The 23,819-nt window shown below is 31.5% G+C and overlaps 1 protein-coding gene across 2 annotated transcripts in view; it reads right to left on the reverse strand.

Annotated features, from left to right (window-relative positions):
- The window catches only part of LOC142332584 (uncharacterized), a 209,363-nt gene that overhangs the window by 184,531 nt on the left and 1,013 nt on the right, over positions 1-23,819 (reverse strand). The gene's annotated exons all lie outside the window — the stretch shown is intronic.

The raw sequence follows: 23,819 nt of genomic DNA on the forward strand, positions 1-23,819 counted from the left end.
AAAGCGATTTGTTTGGTGGGTGTAAAACAGGTATATCTCACTTTCGGAGAACGCTTAATTTAAAATTAAAATGTTCTTTTTTAAATAATTTTAACGATTATTCATTTATTTCAACCTTTGAATTTCAGCATGTCTCTTCAAAACCAAGCGGTAGTAAATATAAACGAAAAATTGTTTGGCGAAGATTGAAATTTCCAAGAAAAGTTGTAATTTGAGTTTTTTTCTGCAACGTTAACAATAAAATTATCCGTTTGATATGTAATAATGCTATTATTGTACCAAAAGTATACGCTAGACGTCATTATGAACAAAATAACTCAATATATAATAATTACGAGGAATTAATGAAACAAGAAAATTTTAAAGGGCACAAATTGGGACTGAAAAAAACAACAGTTAAGTTTGCTAAAAAAAAAAACAGAAAAAGTGAAGTAGTTACGTCTTGTCTGAGTTGATAGTTAAACACTCGAAAGCTTTTACTGACAGTGATTTCATCATCAAGGAATGTCTAACATTAAGCTGCAGATTGTTAAGACATAGGAGTGTGGGGCTCAACCAGCTGTTTGTGCTTGCAATAAGGATTTCAACATTTCTGAGGAATTGTTAGAACTAGTACCCGATGCATTACACTTGTACAGGACAAGATATATTTGTTTTTTGAGCTTCTTCAATCTACCTCTGGTCAAAATTAACTTCTCAAGCTATACACGGAGCTCCTTCGATGGAATTCAGCACCTATAATTCAGGTTCGTCCTACTACACAGATTCAATTCTGGGTCTTGAAGGAAGAAATATATGCCGGTTCTTAAGTAAAAATCAAGATAAAAGTCCGTTTAGATATAATTTATTGTTTTTATCCGTTTTTTGAGAAGATTTATCCTTCACGCTTCATATAACAAAACATTTGAGTGATTTAAATTTAAAACTGCATGGAAAAGATCAGAAGTTAAAGTAATCAAATGTAAGCTAATTCTATGTGAAAAGCAGTTGAAAAATTAGATTTAACGCACTTTCGGACATGCAACATGAACATATGTGAAAATGCGTCGCATAAAAATATGTAGAAAAAGTTTTAAGCCTTAGAAATAAAATTTATTAATGAAATAAAATATATTAATTTTTAAATGCAGATTTTAAAATAAGTTTTCTTTGTTCTCTTTCATTTATTCAATAAATATAGAATTAGTACCTAAACAAATACGAATGGAGGTAGGTAAACTGAGATACACTGTGATTCAGATTTGAAGGCAATATTCAATGAAGCTTAGGGCGCCTGAATTTTACAAATATTTACCTATGTTTTTAATCTCTGTTTCCCCCCCCCTCACAGAGGCGGAATCATAATGAAGCATAACTATAGCTCCGGGGAATGCCATCGCCTTCAACTACCCCGGCAGAATTCAAGGTCTCACCCACGTAGCCGGGATCCGGTCTTTTGATAATTAGCCATGCCTGAAATGAGGTGACCCCCCCCCCCCACCGGGACTCCGGTCTTTACACCTTGCCTCTAGTAAGGAATCCCCAATCGGGACTACGGCTTATATTCTCTCCCTGCCATGCCTCTAATGGGAATCCTCCACCGGGACTACGGTCTAATTTACCCCCGTACAGCTCCGCCAACAGTCCCCGTCCACTCATAAGCGATGAGACGCCGGAGCATCCCACCCCTCGAGTATGAGGCTATCCCGCGTCGGAGCCACCATAATTCCACGCTCCACAGCGAGTACACCCAACTTCCGGTGTACATTTCTGCAACCTCGGCCCCTACAAAGCGTGGCCAGAGGTTTTGCAGGAAGTGCAGCGGGCTTCCTTCTGGTAATTCATCTTTACATGGTCAACCTCTCCGCAGTTAAAACATTGGCCGGTCCCCTGTCAGGACCAAACACAGCAAATCTAGCGTCACTAACTGAATGGCCCCGTAAGCAGCTCTCATTTATAGCACATCAATCGTAACACGACAAAGATCTCCAACTCTTCCTTTGTGGATAAGGCATCTACATCCTTAATGGACCTGCCTACCTCCCAATACCGTCGTAACACTATCTACCTTCTCTGCAATCTTCCTACGGACCCGCTCAGCAACGTCCACCTCGGCCAGTACTCAAAGAAGATCCTCCCCCTGATCCTGACGGGCTGAGAGGACACCAGACTCGCCCGGCAATACGTTGTCCTTAGCTGTTCGCATAGGACCTCCACGGTCGCTGTAGGCGACCCCACCGGCCTCTTCGCTGGAAGACGACTCTTCAGTACCTCCTTGCTCGATGCCCTGTTGTCAAGGAACGCCTGAATTTACAGCCACTCCTGCGAAAATATTCCACTAACCGGCGTAAGTGGCCGGTTAAAGAGGCCAATGACCTCTGCCTATGGACAGAGGCGGGAAATCCTTTTCGAATTTTCCACCATGCCCAACCTCTACAGTAGTCGAAATTGGCGAACCCACACCAATCTGCTGCCGCCGCCGAACCGACATCTCCTTCATCTTCCTCTCCCTACGTCTGGACTCCAAACGGATTGCCGCCTCCATACACCGATATTCTTTAGCCTCGGCCTCTGCAGCACTATCAGTCACGCTATTATCAGTGGGGACCTCCTGCACTACCACAATCTTCGTCTTGCGATGGCCCCTCGTCCCCGCGGATGAACGAAATCCGAATGGAAAACCATCACTGGAAAAACGCTCATCATCGCCGGGAAGTGGGCTCGCACCCTTCGACCCCCCAGGATGCGACATGACGAGAAAAAATACCAAAATTTTATTTAGTCAAACACAAAAAAAATGTCTAAACCGATAGAAACAAACAGATTCGACGGTTGCTATGCTAACTAAACACACCTTGGTTAACGTAGGCCAAACACAAAACATAAATATAAAACGCGTTATTTAATTTAAATAAAACGACAAAACAGAAATTAAACACCGTAAACATTAATTAATAAAACTATACGTAACAAAAAACACAATATAACAAAACTATGCGTAACTAAAATATACGGAAAACGAATAAATTACGTACAACCAAATATAGGTTGAAAGTAATCATTGCTAGTTAAGATTTTTCCGAAGTAGGAACGATAGTAACAGAGATGTCAAATGAAAATATAATATTATCGTTGTTCTTGTTTTTTTATACTATACGTTTCGAAATAAACCTATGTTTCTACGAAAATCGTTTTGAAGTTTTTCTTCTTTTTGCAGCCCACATAAACTTCAACATTATTTGGCTCATATCACCCTTTTGAGTTTGACACACACTCTAAATGATAATAAAAATTAACATCTCGTCACTAAACATTTCACGAGTTCAACAAACCATTAAAAAATTTCAAAACAAAAATTTTAACGATTTACAAAACTGTTTAAACGTGTGCGTTATCTCATAGCGTTATCATAAATAACATAAAAATAAATTACACGATACACATTTCAGGTTATTATCAGACTAATGTTATAATTTTTCCGCAACAACGCTATTTTCTTTTCGTTTCGCTACACGCATACTAAAATGAAGTTTAAACGAATAAAAATTAATTTCTATCTATCGTTCGGTTCAACGTCGATTACCGCTATACAAGGCTGCACTGCCACAAAATAATAAACCGTAAATGATTGTTAATTTATAACATTAACCACTTTATATTTGTCAAGTTTTTTTTTTACTTTTTCTTCACGAGCCCTTTGGCAGCATGTTCATCGAGTGCATTAAACGTTTAAAACGCTTAAGAAAAATTTTAACACGATCGTACAGCTGAATTTTTATTTATTATATTTATGACCGTTTACATCACTGATTGTTTGTTTATATATAAGCCCCCATCCATTAGACGTAAAAGTCTGTCCGAAATTCATACCGCGACTTTTTAGATGAAACGTTGCGACCACCGTCCACCGACCGTAAAATTCGGCATTCAAATTCATAAACTGGAAGGCCCAGAAAAACAATCGCGTAAAAAACGTTTATGAAAAATGTCAAATAATTTATAAAATTACAATTAATTTAAGATTTAACAAAAAAAAAATCCACTAGAGTACAGATTATATAGGTAACTGTTGAAAATAATTAAAAGTATAGCAAACAGTTACAAATTATACAAGATTAACAAAATTGTCTGGTATTCACATCCGTATAAAAGCTACACACCTTTACTAGGATTCGAACCTCAGAATCTTTGACTTCGAAATCAGCGGTTTAACAACTGATTTGCGACGAGTTAACTATTAGATCGGCTCGGTAGATAATAAAAAAAAAAATGCAGACAAGTAACTTCAAGTAATGAAACACTGTATTCTACGAAAACACTCATACGGACAAACCGATAAAAAAATATAATTGAACTGTTTTTTACAATTAAATATAGAAGACATTTTAAAAAAGCTGACAAAATCACCACGAATACCACTTCGTATTAATATACGAAACGGATATTAATATAATATCCGTTGCAATATAATATTATATAATATAATGTCCAACGGAAACAAAATAGCAAAATAATCGTAAGCATCAGCCAAACAACGAATGAGCACGTACACCGCTAGAACGAAAAAAAGGCACACGTCAAAATAACTAACGTTCATTTTTTTCTGTAATAACAAACTAAAGAGATGAAAAGATTAATTCTTAATTTTATGTGCACATTTTTGTTGATTAAATAACTTTCTTTTAAAATTTCAATTAATTCTACGCGCTTTCTCCAACTTATCTGGCTGGTTTCACATCAAAAATCACTCGTCGATTTGAAAATAAGTTCATCCTTACATTCGGCATACAGACATTTTTAATCGCTTAAATCGACGATTAAAAACATCCCCTTATATGAAATATTGAGAAAATCACTGTCGCCCGATCCGTGAGACATGTTAATTCTTTCGCACCGACCGATCAAAAAATCCGGGGAGAGAAGAAAAAGTCTGTTTCAGGGATCGAAGGTAAAAAAAGAAACCTTCGGTAGTTACGAAGAATAAAATTAGGATGAATTTTTAAACAGTCGATATATATTTATCTCACTTTTTGGTCTGATCTAGTTTGGTTTTACTTATTAAAAATAATTCAACAGAGAATTTACAATAATTTAACGATTTAAAATAGGAACCATTACGACCGTTAAATGACAATCGCTAAATACAAAGATTACAATTTTATAAAACAAGACCTGTATTATTAATTGCAATATAGTAACAATGTTTATTCTACCCACGTGTAATTTTCTGTCGAGATTTTAATAAGAAAATTTATCTAGTACAAGCAAAAGAAAACAATGAGAAATAACAAACGACATCCGTATCAACATATTTGTAAATAAGTCTAGTTTATAAAAACTAAAATATAACATTTTCGAGAAAATATAAAATCAAACGACCGAGACAAAGGAAAAAAGATATTAAATTGTCTCGCTCGCATTGAAAATAACAATCTCTAATAATATTTAATGATCTTAATGAAACAGTAAGGATGGAAAAGACTTCTTTTAATAACCTAACAAACTATTCAGACGATCACAATTTTCCAACAAAATTACACACCCTTCATGACGCTGTTTTCCCGCTATTGTTTCCACGCAACCATTTCCACTAGTTATGTAGTCTCGATTAACTTTAGCAAACTATACTAAACTTCACGCTTTCACACTTTTGAATCCGTATATCAGAATCTCATTACAAACATTAAGTTTTTACGCGCACGATTTGTACTCTATGCAGCGATCCGGTATGAATAACCGTCCGACCCGAATAGTTAGGGATCGACTCGATTTTTTATATGCAACTACAACCTTGAGCAGACTCTGGGTACAATTTACGTGCGCCACGTGAAAATAGTTCACCTACCTAAAAAATCAAGTTTAATTACAGCCAGTTTAATACAACACTTGTTCGTAACTGTAACGGATCAAGCTTGCCGCCGTCAGCGATTGAATTCGCTCAGCACAATTTTTAAATAATTTAAATTCAACTTATACGGTGGCACCCCCCCCCCCTTAGTACATTCGTCTCGCTCGATTATTACACTGCTGACCGACTTTCTTTCTAAAATCCGTACTTTTTCCATACAAAATAAATTAATTTAAATTGGTTGCCGACATATGTGAAAAACAATGTTAACGCGTTTAAAGCCATTATTTTCAAAATAAATCTATAAATTTACCTCGAACCGGGGAAACCGTTTTAATTATTTTATATTTTATTTATCCAATCGGCAGAAAAAAAAATTTTTTTTTCATTTAAAATCATGAAATGCGGCTCCGATTTAACAACCTTACCTGATTATTTTTCTGCCTTTTTCCAGATGTTTCACAGTGAAGATTTGTCATAAACTTACAAATTTTCACTTCCTTCGAGAATTTAAATTTTCTAACCGAAGAAAAATACTGCAAATTCTACCATATAAGTAAATTTTATTTTTATGGAGACCTGACGTATAAATTATTGCAAAGATTGTGCCGAGTACTCGTATATGAAATTTAAAATTTTTAAATTGTTTGAATTTTAGCTTCTTTTCACTGTAGAAACTAAAGTGTATTTTTTGGGAGAAAGTGTAATATTAAATTATTTACTGATTCATATATTTAACACAAATATGTCTATTATGCGTAGTCGTTAATCTAACGCAATGATTCCCTACTTACCATCTGTTAAAAATAATGATTGCAACTGTGGTTTTTAACGACAGGCTTATAAAAAAAAAAAAAACAACTCCAATTATTGTTTTTAAACGTGGCATATGCTATTTCTGAGTTGAAACTTACCTCTTAAATGACAGCAATTAAAACGCAAAATTCAAATTTTTAAAACTTTCCTTCTCGCTGATTTTTTTTTAACTTGATGATTTTTATAATCTGAAGTATGTAAAAAAGTAGGGAATTCAAATTTTATTTTTTTTTATTCGTCTCTCTAAGCCTATTCGTTGCAAAGTTAAAGTAATTCGACACAATAATTTTTTATCGTAAAATATATAGGTGGTGTCCCTTTAATTTTTTGTACTAGTGCAGTGAGTATTCAGCAACGTAATTTTTGCCTTTTTTTTTCAGCGTTCCTAGACCGCCTGAACGCCCCAAATTTATTGTGGGCCTTTGGACCTTCTTCTACCCTGACGGCCTCCAGCGTCCACAAGCGGGCGTTATCGTCCACTTTGAGAAAGAATGATATAACGCGTAGTCATAATAACTAATACGAGGAGACACATTTATCAAAACCTAAGTTATATTGACTGGAAATAATACGATATATTGTAACGTTCTTGCGACATCGTACGATTTTGCATAGGACAGACTAAAGCGACGGCAGGACTGATTAAAGAGGCGCTGTGATTTTATAATCTTTCAACTGCAAAGGAATACGTTAATAAGTGTTGCGACCTGACATATATAACGCTACGTAACTACAAAAATTCATCAGAACTCTACAACCGTAAGCGTTAATTAGTAAGACTTTCGATTTCTTCTCCGTTCCTAGTTTATGAAACGAGGCGTAAAAGATAAAGCTTCCCTATTTTTAAAGTAGCAAATCAACGAAGCCGGTCTCAAGGCCTACTCCCGGTCACAGCCACGGTAACATCGTGCGGTTAAATTTACGGTTATTACACAAGTCTAATGAAATTTGTTAAACGAGAAAATATTTAATAACTATTAACAAAAAAATGTTTTAACTTAAAATTCTAACATTAGATGGTCATTATAATTGTTAAATACTCACAACCAGTAACCGCTGAAGAAATAGTACGTGTAAGAGAAAAGATAAATTTAATAATAACGATAGAAAGATTAAAACGACAAACGATTCTTCAAAATTCTATAACTGGTATTCTTAAAGGGCTTTAGAAAAAGTGAATAAAAAAAAGTAAATTTACCTATTGAACCTAAACTACATACTCGCACCGTCCAAGTACCAGCATACAAACATAAAAAAATTACCTATCACGTATATTTTTCCTTTGGAAATTTTATGTAAACTTTATACGTCGGAGAAAGCAACAGAACACAAATACAGACTCCATTTACCAAGCGATAATCATTTATCGAGGATTTTATTAAAAGAAAATCTTTGGAGGGAACGGTAAATTTATAATCTTGTTTAATAACACTACTGTTGTAAATTGCAAACGCGCATAATTTTTCAAGCGCTGAGGGGCTTACGGAAACTGCCATATTATTTTTAGTTAAGAAAAATAAATAAATTCCAAAATGTAGAAACAGAATCTAAACCGTTCACAGGAATCCTCACATATTCACGGACAAAATATACCCTCGGGAATGTAAATGAACGGTACATTAATAATAATTAACCGTTCATCTACTTTAGATATCTGGAAGAAATGTTCATAGATACAAATGTATGCGCTTCGATTAAACTAAGATTACAAATACCGGCAGAAAAACGCTAATGTTAACAGAGTTAAAAAAAAAATTTTGCGGATTCACCGAATAATCGGTACCGGTCACTGTGCGACACAATTACGAAGTAAGAATTTGTAGTAAATGAGGGAATGAATGAATGATATTGTTGAACGCTAACCTCAGCCGCTTTTTCAAAGAGCAACCGACCGGTTGTAACACAACAAGTCGTTAGTTAGATTATGCAAAACGATTTAAAAATCGTACCAGAATCAGAGCGCAATAATTGCGCTATCCATACCAATTTTTTGAAACATTTCATCTTAGAATCAGAAAAATACTAAATAAATCTGATAACGCATTACTAAGGAAATGTCGATCATTGTAAGTATGGGTTTAATTGTCCGTCAATAATTTTTAGACCGATAAATTTCGAGGTCGTTTTTCTCTAGGTAACTTGTGTACGAAGTCTCTTTTAATTCTTTCAGCAATTTGCATTAACGACCTATACATCCGACAATGTAATATTTAAATTATCGCTTCGGTTCTCAAAAACAATTAACAGTACGCACTGTTAACCGATAACGGGGTTATTATCTCATAAACCGATTCCACAAAAAATTATATCTCTCGACATCATATTTTACCGCTAAGAGCAAATCCTTAAAACTGTAATTTGTTAACGTGAACCGAACGCTGGATTCCGACAAACCGTCAAAAGTAATAGGGATCTAACAAGATAATCGACGACCTCTCAGTAAAAGCATTAATGAATAAACCGACACTACATAATTTTATACAGGATGCGACATTACGTATACCCGCTTCCTTCGAGAAAAAGTCTGAACGGAACTTTTACAGAATTAAAGTGCACAAAGTATACGCTAAAATCACTGGGCGGATGAAGTACCCGAGAAGCTGAATTAGCTAACTATAGGCGGACCAAACGTTAACAGTTTGAGAACTTCACCGCTAGATCGATTTAAAAAACGCGTGTACAGGGAGGATAAATATGTTATTCTGATCGTAAATAATATTATAGTAAACCAGGCGTAAAAGGAATACTTACACGGTCAGTAAAATGACCGCACGTGCTTAGAGAAAATAAGTCTGTAAAGAGGTTTTAACAGTGTTAAAAATCTGCAGAAACTTAAACGCAAACTTGACTCCTCGCATTTATTTGTAAGGCTACAGTTTTAACCCGCTTAAAATTGTTACGTTCCAAGTTTTTGAATATCAAAAATAGTGCGAATATAAAAATAATATTAATAGTAATTTTATAAATTACTATTTTTTAAAGATAATCCTAAATGAACTCCAGTAAAGGACTTATTTTTAATGAACTGATTTCTGATGAAAAGGCCGAGTGACAAAATCGACCGGTAAATTTTCTAGTAAACCGCGAAATTTTAAACACGCTTCTATACACTTACAAAAATAAAATAACAAACTTTTAAATTTTTTTTAGATTTCAAAAAGTCAATTACTATTTACTAAACTAAAACGGAACGGCGATATATATTACAAAGGCCGTGTATGACAGAAACTTAGGCCCGTTCTACGCGTGCAAGAAGAACACCGCTAAACGAGGACGCGGCAAATTATAGCTTTACATAAAAGAAATTTCTCTATCATCTAATAAGCCCGATGATTAATCACCCATCAATAATAAGAAACGATAGTAGAAAAAAATAATAAATCCAAACATACTTTCTAGGAGAAGGCGTTCTGCAGATGTGGATTTAATTATGTAGTTTTTTTTTAATAAGAAAAAGTTTACCTAAATTTAACGTAAACCGTATAACTGTTTGAGCTAAAACACATCAGAGTAGACGTACAAAATATTTCAGTGCGGTCTAAAAATAATCAGAATTGAAGTCAACGTTAAGACGGTTCCCATAAAATAGAATTAACAAAACTAAACGGATACCCGGTCAGGTACTTTTTGGAAATATTGATGTCAATTTAATCGAACGTCGGTGTAATTAAAAAAGCTATTCTTACAACAAAAATGTATGCAAGATGAAAGAATGTAGAAAAAATAATCCACATCCACCGAACGGATCAAACAACATTCGAATACAAATCAAAATCGCATGCGGTTTAAGACACACTTTACTTTTTATTTTAAACGCATTTTCATACGACATATTAATAATGATATAAACTTTATTATTATTAGTATTACCAATTTTCCGCTTCCAGAATTAGAAATTTCTGCATATAGCAAATAGGAAAAAATGCCTAATAAGATTTCTTATTCTTACTAAATTTACGTTATACAACTGACAAATTAATTTATTAATTATAATAAGTTCTCCAGAATATTTAGTTACGCTTAAAATATTATTCATAAACCCTCAATATTTTTATTTAGACCGTCTGCAATTCCTCCTACTAGACGGTTGCATTAGTTAAATGTCTTCCCAAAAGAACTAGTGTATGACGCTTAATACAAACGTTATTACGTTGTTATTAATACAACGAACGGTATATTAAAACGTTGAATCTTACGTTTAATTTTATGTACAAAGCTTGTGAGCGAAATGAAAATTGAATTTTTAGATCGTTTACAAAGTACTTGCCGATTCTAAACGACACGGTTCGCCTAATAAGGTTAAAATTCTTTCTTAAATTTAACCCTTTATTCATGGATAGTGAGAATTACTTTTATTTACTTAGTTTATTTATTAAAATGAAAAACCATTCTAGAATAGATTTTTCGGAGTAGTAGTAAAAAGTACTTACAAATATTATAAATTAAAACCCTAAGCTAAAACGGTGAAATATCACGAAAGCGATTAAAAATATTTTTAAACGGTTTTAACCGTTGCGGTATTTCTTTTTATTGTTTTGCTGGAACCGACTATACCACACGGTAAATTTGGTAGTTCCACCTTTTCGGTTGATTAACTATAAAACCGTAGCATCGATTATAATAATAAATATCGGGAACTTTTTCGGTAACCGGTACAACTTTTTTCTCAAAAATAGCAATAAAAACGCGCATTTTTATATTTATATAAACGATAACCAAAAATATTTTACCCAAAAAAACCGATTTTCCATACTAACAATCGATCTCTCATTATTTTATATTTTTTTATTTCTACTCGTCGATTTTATTCAAAGACGGGTCTTCCTAATGTACCACACACAGACCCAATTTAATCATTATCGCTTTAAATTATAGGTTGGCGAAAGAAGCGAGCGTACGTTAAGTTAGGTTAGATTACATTTGTAATATCTCTGCAAATATCTCCAACTACCCGCCGATTACCTCCAACTACCCGCCGGACGAAAAAGAGGTATCCGCTTACCGAAAAAGGTCAAATTTTTGGAGAGTACTTAAAGTAAATAAAAAACCTAATTACGTACGGATCGATGAAACGAATACGATTACGAGAATTACTTAAATCTTAGTACAGGCAATTGTCATCAAAATAGGCTGTATTTGAAAATTCTTACCTACCGATTGATCTTTTATCCATGCGTTAGGGGTGATGAGGGAAGCTTAACACCAGATTTTTGACATCCCCCTCCCATAGATTTTTGAAAAACTCGGGAAAAGTTTTTGAAATGCGTTTTTCTCTGAATCTATGCGTTTTGGAGAAAAGTTTTACAAACAAAAAATGTAGAGGACTTTCTCCTCTACATTGAAGTTATTCCAGAGTTATGGCGGTACAATGGCAACACAGCGGTCCTATTGTTACTGTAGCCGGGGAGATGGCCATTGTTCAGCGACTAGACCGGTTTCGAACACGTGCCCAATTCACAACACTTTCACAAGGTACAGCTCCAAAACTGTAAATCGTACAAGAAAATTGTTTAAATAAAAGTTGTCTGTTTTTTTGAGATTAACAACTTTTCCAAATGCAATACAGACGTAAAACAATTTTTTCCGGTGAAAAAACACGTTTTTTACAACTTCAGCGCCACCTAGTATTTCAATTTCAAATTATACGGCATAACTTCAAAGACATTAATTGTAGAGGAGAATGTCCTCTACATTTTTTGTTTGAAAAACTTTTCTCTAAAATGCATAGATTCACAGAAAAACACAGTTCAAAAATCTATGGGAGGGGGATGTTACAAATCTGGAGTTAAAGCTTCCCTCATCACCCCTAACATATGGAAAAAACATCAAAATCGGTAGGTAAGGATTTTCAAATAAAAATTGACTGTACTATTTGTGGATCAGGAATCGTTTGCATAACAAACATGTGTGGACGGCACGGTGAATGGCCCTTCACTGGGGCGAAAGGACTGGCTTTTTATACTGCGATCATTACAAATAAACTCGCTTAAAGTAATTAAAAAGCCAGTCGCTAGAATACTACATATTATGATTTCCTAATTCGATTATAACAAGCGATTTTAATTTTTCCACAACCGACACACGCTAACGACACAAAAAAAAACCCTTTACTAGTCTTCTCGCAATTATGTTTCTTTATACGTAAACAACTTTGAAATATTAAAAGAGTTTTTTCGTATATATACATCTCTGATTAATCACTTAAACCGAGAAACTTCAAATAATATACGATTTACTCGCCGAGCGATGACCGGTAGAAAATTACATTCCGCCTAATGTATTTCAACATAAGTTGCAGAATATTTACCAATATTCAATAAGGGCCAGAAATAAACGAAATGCTAAGTTAAAAAAATAATTTCACCCCGTTACTCAACGGTAACATTTAAAAAATCAAAAATAGAATCGTATTTTTACAAACGATATTATTACCTTTCGATACCTCGATAGCAGACCGCACCACCAGTCGCCGTTAACGATTCGGTCGAATGAAATTAATCGTCAAAATCAAATGTTATTAAAACAAAACAGAAGATTTAGAATCGCTTACAGAATTACAGAATGCTATTATACCAAAATCAAGTATACAGTAATAAATTACAACCGTATGAGCCGTAGAATCTTAATACATTACAAAATTAAAGAATTTAAAAAATAAAAATACTGAGATAATAAAAAAGTTATTTATAAAGAATTTTTTTGCCGAGTGATATTTTGTTTACATAAAAAATAAAGGTTTAATACAAAACAAAGCCTCAATTTATTTTTATGTAATTAAACCTATAAACTGTTATATACTGTAACCAATAAACTCCTACTACTGTACGCTTTAAAGACCTAATCATTTTTTTCGTGCATTTAGTCGCACGCAGTTCACGGGGGTATTTTCTAGAGATACAAACAACCCCCTCTTCGAACAGCAATGGATTATTCTGAACGGTAAAATTTTCATTAATCAAACCGGTTTCAAAAAACAGCATCCCTTACTATTTTCACATCCCAGCAACCGTTCTTATATTAATTTAACCCTTAAACTCCCGCTTTATTTCACGCGCGAATCGTGACTTCGGTAAACGTTTGTTTATCTCGCTATTACTAAATTGTTTTTCATCCAAAAAATCTGAAAAAATTAGGGTAGTTAACAATGCGTAATTAATTTATATTGTTCAACAGAAATTAATTTTCATTAATATTTGATTATGTTACGCGCGCACAAATATGGTATTAAAAAATTACTTTTTTTGGTTTTTGATTTTTTTTTATATCTATATAGACTATAGACTTTTCTGGTTAATTTGACGTAAAATTTATTTATATCCGATAAAAACTGATTTTATATATATAAATACAAAAAACACATCATTTCAGAAAATTAAAATTAAAAATAAATTAAAAATCTCAACTAAAAATAGTTGAGATTTCGGTAAAGGTTTATCTCGCTATTACTGAATTGTTTTTCATCCAAAAAATCTGAAAAAATTAGGGTATGTTAACAATGAGTTATAATTTATATTGTTTAACAAAAATTAATTTTTTTTAATATTTGATTATGTTGCGCGCGCACAAATGTGGTATAAAAGATAATTTAAAATTATTGTTTCCTTTCATAAAAGTCACGTTCACTCGTTATTCTGTTGAATTTATGTTTGCATAGCAATTATATATAAGATAACAAACCGCTAACGTATATAAAAATAAAGTAAACAAAAAAAATACCAAAATACTACTACTTAAACAATGAAGTCTGTGAAAAAAAAGTACTGTGTGTGTTTGATCCCTTGTGAAATATGAAATATCTACACTATACACACGGCTGTTATGCTTATTGCATTTTCTCATAATTCAATGCGTTTTGATTAAATCCATCGTTTTTCTATGTTAAATGGTTCATGAGAAATTTGAATTTGAAAAATTGATTACCAGTGGTTAATATAGTGACCAGCGGGAGACAAGGGGGTTAATATACCACCTATCTCATCAAATAAAACGATTTAGTAAACCACTAATTTTGGATATACGATGAAATAAGTCGCCAACAATTTTATGAGAGTTTTAAAGCATTTTTAGATTTATAAAACCTCAAAAAAGCAACAAAGAAAAAAAATTCGAGGGAAGAACAGTTTCGACAGAAAGTAAAAATTAACTTAGATCAACTACACGCAAAAGTCAAGTTTTTAAGATTTCTCCACGACACCGATAAAATATATCCTCCGAAGGCTGCTACATCAAACGGACGACATTGTATTTTTAAACAGTCCCAAATTGTGTTCCTACAAACAAACAGTAGCGGCACATTTTTGGAATAATTACATTATTTAAAGTCAAATTCAAAATCACTATAAAAATGAAATAGCGAAGAATGTAAAGCGATTATACCGACCGAGTGAATACAGCTCCAGAAAAATACTTTAACCTCCCTTTTTAAAAACTTACATTTCTTAACTTATTTAAATAATTTTTTTATATGAACTCTTTTCAGTAATATTACAAGTAAAAATAAATCTTTATTCTTGATATTTTTAATTTGGTGAAATCCCGATTGGCAAAACAACGCTTAAGATTTATTTATCTTTGATGTCTGCTTCAGAGATACAAGTTTTCACTTGTATCTCTGAAGCAGGCTGACTACCTTCTGAATGAAATTAAATTTTCATCTAGCCGTCGCAGCAGTAAGATTTTCAAAAGCATGGAGTTTAAAACGCGCAATTTCGTTCAATAGAATATCAAAGGTGCAAAAAATATTTAAAAATAAAACATCTTCAAAGACGATAAAAATACCTAAATAAAGATTCAATATGGAATTTCAAGATTTTCGCAGCAGTTAAGTCCCTCGTTTCAACTAAACGATAAATTTAAATTTCTTGAAAGATACGACCGTTCCATAAATACGGATTAAACTACAAATCAAATTTTGAATCTTTTAATATTTTACTTTTGTCCTTTAAAACCCGGTAAAATTCCATTACAATGAATCGATTACACCACATTTTATCCTTTACATACACTTTATGATAACTCTAAAATGAGATTCATCATCTACGCGTACGATCGGTCGGCTGTTAGTTAATCCTAATTCAACTTTGCCTCAACCTCAGGAATTTATGGCAAATTTGGGTGGCTATTTTGTAGAAGGACGGGGGCTACAGCTACTTTTTTGTATACTAAGACGTTCCTTCGGCTCCTAGTACGGCAATTCATATTTTCATACTGTTCATGTAGATCAGCATTCGGTCACCCGAGTAAAAGGGTAAATCTTTCAAACGATTAAAAAACTTGGTTATCGAAATATCATAACCTCGGAATAATAATTTTTTTGAAGCTTCGAGAAAAATTGAAGAGGCCTTTGTTATTCGAACGTGCATCTGACGAAGGCAAAAATAAAAAGAAATTGGAGATTTAGCGTAAAACGAGTTGAGATTGACGTTCAAAATGAGCTGATAAGACTCAAAGGAAAACCGATAAGGAAAGATGCCGATTACAACAAAATGAACCGTGCTCCCCTTCGGTACAGGAAAGCTGACGACGTTCTGGGAAAACTGTAAAAGCGTGAACTGAAATGAGACGCAAAGCCTGAAGTAAAGAAAGTCAGAAATAAAGAAAGATTTAAGGCGGAAGCGAAAACACTAAGGTTCACCATTAATTTTAGAGCCAAAAAAAAATAAAGGAAACAATTAGAATCATTTTTTTTTTTTGAGCGTGTAGTCTATAGGTTAACACAATTTTTCCTAGCAACAGCTGAAAATAACATGTTATTGTCTTTACAAATTCTATTTAACTAATCAATCTAGTTTTGTAAATTGAGAATTTTTTTTATCAAATTGTGTTTAACAGTTTTAAACACTGAAGGAGCTACTGAAAAGAACTGTCTCGTGCAGTGCGCGCGCGTATCATCTCTCTCTCTCTCTCTCAATCTAAATATATATATATAAATATATATATATATATAACGAAAAAAGGGATTGTATAAAGAACGATCTACCCATCGTGGTAGATTAAGAATGTTATCTTGCCATAGATCCTATCATAAAGTAAACATCACTTTAACATACCGATTGCAGAACGGAATGTTATGTTTTTCAATGAATACCAGGTACCACGCTAAAAGCGACAAGAGAAAGTGTTGCCTGATAGAACTGCCCCCCTGTTGAATTATAATCTTTATAAAAAAAAAAAAAAAAGGTGGAAGTTTGATCTTGTCATCTTTCGATGATGACACATCGAAGAGTTTTGCTCTTGTTGGTGAATGCGAATCAATAGCACAAATGAGAAGATTTTGCCATGAATTTAATGTTAGAAGAAACAGAAGAATTCCCTTGCAAAATCCTACTCTGAAGCGGGTTGAAAAATGGAATAACACAGTAACTGCTTAAAAAAAAGTCCTGAAACAAGTGGGTAAGCTTCAATTATTTTTTAATTTATTAGGGAACCAGCTGCTGTTTTCTTTTTCTTCGGGACGCATGAAATGGAATGACCGACATTACAATCTAAAAATAAATAATATTTTCCCTGAACTATTGCTATTGTTTAATATTTAATTTCAAAATACATTAGAAAGTTGTAATTTGTTTTTTGTACTTTGTAAAAATTCCAAAATACGTTTTATGAAATATAACGATTTTAAAATTTCTAATATTTAAAAAATGACAATACATTTTGCTATAAAACGTATAACGTTCATGAATAATCGCCCAAGATTATATTTGCATAGTTCTTATTCGATTTTTATCTGCAGGTCTTTCACAAACAAATTTGCAAATAGTTCAGTTCGACCTGATATATTGTACTATAAAATGTTATTCCCGAATGTAGCATATTCTTTTAAATTTACTAGTTATTCCTTTAGGTATCATTTATCGATGACATTTTGATTTTTTCATTATCTACTGCACATCAGATGTTGTAGGCATATGTCTATCACACGCACAAGCTGAAACGGTGGCCCCGGCTACATCATATCTCCCCACATGGGTATTATATAGAGAGCTACTGTTTTTTTGCGTTAGCTCTTTTATTTATAATCTGATTTAATGTGACCATGGACTTTTTTGTGTAAAAATTTCCGCTCAACATTTTTGACAAGAATGATAAAAAGGAAAACTTGGCCCCTACATCCGTTTTTTGAATGTTCCTACTGTATATTCAATGTACTACTGTACTCAAAAGTTAAGTAAATTAACTTAATTTATCAAAAAGTATTATCAGAATTTTGAACTCTGATGAAATTCTGAATATGAATTGATGTCTTCAACACTTATCGCATCAAATGAGGTGTAGTTTGCCTCAGGCAGTAGGATAACAAAATTTCTCTTATTGTAATGTCAAAAATTCAATGCAAATGCAACAATCACTACGTAGTGTAAAAAAAATTAGTGTAGACGGTTAGGCGATTGAAATAATTCATTCAAAAATTTACAAAAAAGATAGTTACACAATTAAGGTCTGTTATTATATACAATGCTGAAAAATGGATATGGCAACAGATCCCTAAAGAGATTCATAGTGAAATTTGATTCCAAAAGGTGGTGGAGACATGTTTCCTACACACCTTATTTCTGTTTCAAAGACATTTTGACTACCTAGTCACCTCGGCCTTACAAACTAACTGCTGAAAACTAAGACGCCTTAAATTTTAATTATTGGTAAGAAAGTCATGTACCACACCAAATTTTAAAAATAAAATACCTTTAGAGATTAAAGGAATTATTTACTATTTTCATTCACAACTAAAGAAATCTATTCTACCTGAGGTTCATTTATTTAAAAAATTAACATTTTAATATAATTTTATAAGTGAAACTTACAAATTGCATAAAATTCTTATATTTTATAAAATATGCTATTTTCAAGGTTGACACGCAGTCAGTAATCAATAATCTTTGCATATATTGATTGTTAGTCATAAAAGTTATCAACAAACAAAAAGTGTCGCTCTACTGTGTTTTTTAAAGTTTACCATTTTTCTATTGAAAATTATGAATTTTTTTCTTAACGGATGAGAAGGGAATAAACATGAATGATGAGACAAACATTAGTATCCAAATAATTACATATTCTATAATTAAGGATGACTCGCATATAGCTTCAATACAACACCTTCCACCAGAGTTATGTCCCTCATCTTTCACCGGTTACATCCCTCAAGTTACACAGTACCCTGACCAAAAATTTTGTAATTCCATGCTTTACAAGTACAATCCAACTAAATAATTAGTTATCATATACAATTACTGACTCAGCCAATTTGATATTAAAGGTTGGCGAATATTATATGAGAATAGTGAGCAAGCATTAGGTTATGTTAGCTAACAACCTACAAAGTTTAGAAACTTCTAACTTTATTTTTGTAATTTAATTACGTTAACGCTGCATTACAATTTATCAGTAACTGAAATCAGTTTACACAAATTTGTATACTTAAGAATAAAAAATAAACATTCGATAAAGATTAAATGAAAAGAAAATCAAAACATTATCCTCACCCCTACAAGAAAATGTAATTTTATTTTTAATTTTAAAATTTTTATACAAGTAACGCTGAAACAGTGTCACTTTTTTCTATATATTTATAATCGGCATGATGAAAAGAACATATTGCAAAATTGACTTTATGAACTCACAAAATATTTCTAAATAATTATCCAAAATATTACACTTCATTGCCTCACAAAATCACTACGGAAAACATTACATTTCTACAGACTTACCTGTTGCATAATCTTAAGTAAATAATATCATTATATTATTCTGCACGGTCATAAACTGAGATTACATAAGATATCATTTTTTGGCAAGTAACTAAATTTTCACACGCACTAAATTGTTTATCAATATATAACTAAATAAATCAATGAATCACATACGTTTATAAACAAACATCACTGAAATATATTAAATAATATATTTTTAATGATATATTTTATGCACATCAAAATCTATTATTTTGCATCAATATGAAAGCTTTAATTTTTTTTTTAAATTGAAAAGATTTACAAAAACTGAAAACTAAAATTTTCTACAGCCTTCTATACAGCCTTTGAATTTTGACAACTTTTTCAAATACTACCACCAACAATGAATTTCAATTAAAAAAAATAATAAAAACACAAATTTAATTCAATAACTGCCCTTAAAATAGTACAAAATAACTATAATACACAATAATTTGCGTAATAGATGATATGGCACGGTATTGAAGGTTTTCAAATGCAAATCTGATATTTAAGATTGTAACCCCTCAGCTGCCATTTCATCCAAAAATGTTGAAAGATTTGTAGTCCATTTATAATAATCTAAATCAATGGACACAGAATGAAAGAGGTTTGATATTTTTGGCAAACGATGTCATTTGCAATTATTTTCAATGAAAAAATCTCCTTGTTGCAAAACCACATAAGAACTCAGAACAAAGTTTAAAAAGCTTAATGTACTAACACAAAAAAAATTTCAGTAAACTAGGCAATATTTTCACAAAGCATCCTCTATTTGGTTTAAATAAACTGTTTTAGTATTTTTGAAAATGGAAAAAATGAATTTACATAAGCAACGTAAACATAACCTGCTTTTCATGTAACTTAATTTAATTTGTACAAACTTTTATATAGTTTTTAGATTTTATACTTTAAAACATTGTCATTAGGTTTATTATGAAACAAAATATTTAAAATATATATTTCAGGATAAATTTCGGTGCACGCACACGCATACAAATATTCAATCAAGATAATTTATTCATAATTATAGTCCTCGTCAAGGCACTGCACGAAGGCCAAAAATTCCACTACTAATGTAATTATCTAACAACTTTAAGATAAATGTGTATATATTCTATGTTGTGGCCTTCAAGAAAAATATACTTTCATTCAAATGGTATGCAAACCACAACTTTAAAGAATTCAGTGTATTAAAGAACTGTTACAACGCACTGTACAAATCCGTGGCAAAGAATATAGCCAGAGCTAGCAAGACATGGATGTTAATTGGAAAAGAGATTTTTATACCTTTTATTTAAATTGTAATGACCATTTTTTAATTTTTTTATTAACTATCTCTTAGAAATTAAGAAAATATACTATCAACAGACAGCAGTGATGGAAAAAATTCACATATTTTATATTTTTGTATATTTTGACAGTATAATTATAAATAAAAAATAAAACAAAAAGTAACAAAATTATATTTTTTGGTACTTACGTATTAACGTCACCGCAGCTACAGCTTTATTTAAAAACCAAGTAGTTAATCGGATTTCGGTGGAAAATGAACAGTCTCTTTATTAATTTTAATAAATGGTTATTTATATTTATTTATTTTATAAATATAATTTAACCAAACTTAACCTACACTCGCTAACCTTGACTAATTAACACCGTAATTTTTTGAGTATTTATTTAATAAATTCAGTAATTATTGCAATTATTTATTATTTAAGTAATATAAACACTCCTGTTAATTAGTCAAGGTTAGCGAGCGTAGGTTAAGTTTGGTTAAATTATATTAATAAAATAAATATAAATAACCATTTATTAAAATTAATAGACTGTTTTGAATCTATGTTAAACTCTATATCGGCCCATTTTCCACCAAAATCCAATTGATTACTTTGTTTTAAAATAAAGCTGTAGCTGCGGTGGCGTTAATACGTAAGTACCTATTTTTACAGACATTCCTAAAAATTTGATTTTTAAAGTTTATTTAAAAAAGTTTAAAGACAACTTTTAACAACTTATGTATGTTTAATCTAGGAGATTTAAATAAGTTTAAATTTAAAGAGGCTATTTGAAGTTTTTTTTCTTTTTCTGTCTAGCCTCCGGAACCACAGTCAGGTATTACTACAGAAGACGATATGTATGAGTGTACTAGATTCTTGTAGTATCAGGTCGACCATTTCTGAGATGCGTGGTTAATTGAAGCCCTACCATCAAAGAACACCGGTATCCACAATCTAGTATTAAATTAATTTCTCCAAGTTAGTTTTATATATTCCTTTAATGTTCATTTTATTCAACATGTTTTGGTTTTTATTTTTATTTAAAGGAGGCTATGAATCATCACTACCAAATAACAGTGCTTGCATAAAAAAAAATCCAGCCACAAGCAAGAAACAAAAAATAAACCTATGTCGATAAAAAAATGCAGGAAAAATGACAGCATATGCAAGAAATAGCTATTGAAAATTCCCTAGAGTTCTCTACAACACAGGAATGTGTTCTAATTGAAACTTTTTCAATTAATTTTCTCAAATTCCTTCAATTAATTAAAACTTTATCAGAACATCACACTATACACAATTGTCAACAATCCAACACTAAGCAATGATGACAAAACATGATGAGAACATTTATTTTTAGAAAATTTCATTAAAAAGATTTTTTAATTAATTTACATTATCAGGAAAATCATACAATAAGACCACCACCCACCACAGGAATTAACCCAAAAAATAAAAAAGAATCAACAAAATTAGTTTGTAGGAAGTGTAGTGTGTAGTATCAAACACATTGATTGTTTGTGTTTGAACAATTTGACTATTGTTTTTAAGTAGGTTAGGAAAACTCAAAACGAAAAAAATAAATCAATCAATAAACATTTTTTTTCAAAATATTATTTTTTTTTCTAATATTACTTATTTGTTAAAACTAGGCTGAGGTATTATTTGGACAAGTAATATCAGAAAAAAAATAATATTTTGAGAAAAAAATGTTTATTGATAAGTTTCCCTAACCTACTCAAACACAAAACAGTCAAATTCTATTATTAAAACTATAATTATAAATAAACAAACCATTTTCAGACAGTTTTTCCAAAACTAAATCAGACCCACTTAAAACCCTTTAATATATCAAAACAAAACAAAACCTACACACAATGTTCATATGAAAAAATTAAAAAAATCTTTTATTACAGTAATAATACTAAGGTTTATTATATACCTAACCAGATTTGAATTTGCTCACAATCATGATTTTTTTTTTCAAAATTATACCCTAATAATAATAATTAATACATTTATTACTTATTAAACTATTAATAATGCTGATGCCAATTTGCTTTATGATTATTATAGTAATTAGTAACATGAAATTTCCCACACATTACAAGGACTCTACTAATGAACAAATTCAACCAAATCTGAAGCCGCTGCCAATTAAACCAGAATTTAAGAAACTACATCACAATTAATTTTATATAAAAATAAAGACACAAAAAGTATGAAGTAAAACCAGCACTTGTGCAATTTAGGTGTAATGCAGTGGCTTATGTATAAGCCTAAACTTAACTGCAACCTTCTGGTTATATCACCTGATATAACCATTATATTACCATTTTTATAGCAATTTACATTTATTTTATAAATATAATTTAACCAAATTTAACCTATGCTCGCTTCGCTCACTAACCTTGACTAATTAACACAGAAATGTTTTGAATATTTAAATAATATATTCAGTAATTATTGCATTTCTATTATTTAAATAATCAAAATAAGAAAGCAAAGCAGCAAACATTTGAGTTATTGTTTAAATAGTAAGTTTTTAAATCAATGTTTTGACTTATTGTTAATTAGTTGATAACAAACAAATTTTTTTCAAACTGCAGTACCACCTAGTACACAAGTTCCATAAAACCTTAATTACCATAAATATATTTATTAAAACATTAATAGTAAAATTCAAAATAGATAACCTACAAAAGTATTCAAAACTCAACAAAACAATATAATAAAACAACAAAGAAAAGTTTATGAAGACTTTTTATTTAAGAATAAACTTTATTTACCAAAAAAACCCCATAAAATCACTAGCAAAATAAAAGTAATGACCAACAAACATGTTTTTGCTGGCTAAAATAAGAGTAAGTTTCAAAATATTTAATATAAAAAAACAAATAACAATAAAATGCTGAGACTGTACATTAATATAATAGCAAATAAAATTATACGTTAAGAATATGACCAAAAATAACTGCATTATAATCTTTTTGGCTTATAAAGCTTAAAAATATTTCCATACTAACAATTTTTTGAAGCCATAAATTTTTCCCTTTCTTCTAAGAGCTTACTAGCAGTTCCTGCTCAAAGAAAAAGGCAGAATTAAGAAAAAAAACCACTTTTGTTTTTTAAAAAATAATATAATTTGAAGTAGGTAAATTAATGACGCCGAATGTAGTTATCACACTT

This window comes from Lycorma delicatula, chromosome 11 (genome assembly GCF_047948215.1).
Source record: "Lycorma delicatula isolate Av1 chromosome 11, ASM4794821v1, whole genome shotgun sequence".
NCBI lineage: Eukaryota > Metazoa > Arthropoda > Insecta > Hemiptera > Fulgoridae > Lycorma > Lycorma delicatula.